The following is a 1,833-nucleotide window of genomic DNA, read 5'->3' as shown; positions in this document are numbered from 1 at the left end:
GGTCCTCCTCTGGTCGCTGTCCTCGCCGGGCGTTTCCCCAGCCCCCTCCTCACCCCAGGACTGCCTCGTGTGGCGGTAACCGATCGATGTGGTGATGTCGCGCTCTCCCGGGCCGGGCCTAAGCCGTGTCAGACGAGGGACGGACACTCCTGGTGAGTGGGACCGCTCTTCTCGTTCTGCCTGCGGGCCCCATGCTCCTCCTTCCCGCCTGCGGGCGGCGCGGGGGGTTGCGGAGGGGTGCGGACTCCGGCCCGACCCCGGCCTCCCGTCGCTGCGGGACCGGGGTCGGCTGACGCAGCGGACACTCTCGCTGGCCTCTCTTGGCTGTGTTGTGGTGGGCGGCCTCCCTGTGGTGGGGGGGCTGCACCCGACGCCACGCTGCTCGCCGCCTGGGCGTGCTGAGCGCGTGGCGCCTGGCCCTCCGTGGTGCCCCTGGAGCGCTCCAGGTCGTCTCAGGTGCCTGAAGCCGAGTGGTGGCGCCGTTCCCTGTTCCCAGCGGACCCCCCTTTGGGTCGCCGCCGTTGGCGGAGTTGCCCGAGGTGGGCGGGTGGCAGAATCGGTGAAGGGAGGCACACCCGTTCCCCCCGCTGCGGGGAGCGGGCGCCTTGTCGTCCCCGCCCCGCCACGGGCCGCTGTTGCCCGGAGGGGTGCGGGGGGCTGACTTGGTGGGGCGAGTTGAGCGATCGTGGCGGGCCGAGCCGGCGCCGTGGCGCTTGGCCGAAACTCCCTCTGAGCGAGGACTGTCGGTTTCTTGCCCAGCGCGTTGCTGCCGGTGTTTTGCCTCGGTTTTTCTCGGGCCTCACCCGGAGGCGCGGCGCTCCTTCCGGGCGGCGACACGAGCAACCGCGCGTGGGGAAGGCAGGTGGCCCTCGTTGTGGGCCCTGACCGCGAATGCTCAGGAATGCCCTGTGTCACTCCGTTGCCGTGGACCTTTCTCCCCCGCCCCGGGCCCTGGTGGCCCCGGGAAGAAACGCCTTTTATCTGGCGGGTCCCGATGGGGGGGACGAATTGGGTGGGGGGCGGCGCGCCCTTGGTGAGAAAGCCTTCTCTAGCGATCCGAGAGGGTGCCTTGGGGTACCGGAACCCCCCAGTCGCTGCCCCTCCTGTGCGCGTAGTGGCCACCTGTGTCAGGGTGACTGCATGCCCTTGTGCGTGTTAGGCGGAGCCTTCTCTCCCGCGCGAGAGGAGGTCTGTCGGCCCCGCGGTGGGGCCGAGCGCCGCTCTTCGCCTACCGCGGCCTGCGCCTCCCCCCTCTGAGTCGGGGGAGGGTCCCGCCAGGCCTGGCCGGTGTCCGGTGCCGTGGCCCGTGTGCCTCGGGCGTGTGGTGTGCGAGCGCGCGCGCACGCGCGCGGCGTCCCCCCGCCTCTCCCGTGGCGGTGTGTGTCCCGAGGGGCTTGGGGCGCCCCTGCGCGCCCCGCCCCCCCTTGCGCCGCGCGAGCGGCGGCTGTCTCCCGCCCGCCTCCCGTTCCGGGCTTTGCCGCTGGCGGGTGGCGCGCGGGCGCGGGTCGGGGCCGCGCCTGGCTTTGGGAGGCGCTTCCCTGGGGCGTGGCTCCGGGATGGACCGAACGGATGGAGGTTGGAGACGGGCTCCCGCGGCGGGGGTCCCGTGGGTCCGGACCCCAGCGCCGTGCGTTGTGGGGGGGGGCCTGGCTCGTGGGGAGGCTCGCTAAGGGTGCTGAGGCCGGCTGGCGCCGCGGGCGTCGCGGGACCGCCCTCGTGCTGGTGGCGGTGGGATCCCGTGCATGTTTACCCGGTGGCCCGGCTCGCGTCTCCGTTGGCGCGCCCTTCCCCGAGCCCGTGCCCTCCTCCGCGCACGCGCTGTCTGGTCCTCGC

The sequence above is a fragment of the Panthera pardus genome, unplaced genomic scaffold (assembly GCF_024362965.1).
Source record: "Panthera pardus isolate Hobbes unplaced genomic scaffold, ASM2436296v1 HiC_scaffold_131, whole genome shotgun sequence".
Lineage (NCBI taxonomy): Eukaryota > Metazoa > Chordata > Mammalia > Carnivora > Felidae > Panthera > Panthera pardus.
Note: the sequence above shows the minus strand (reverse complement) of the source record.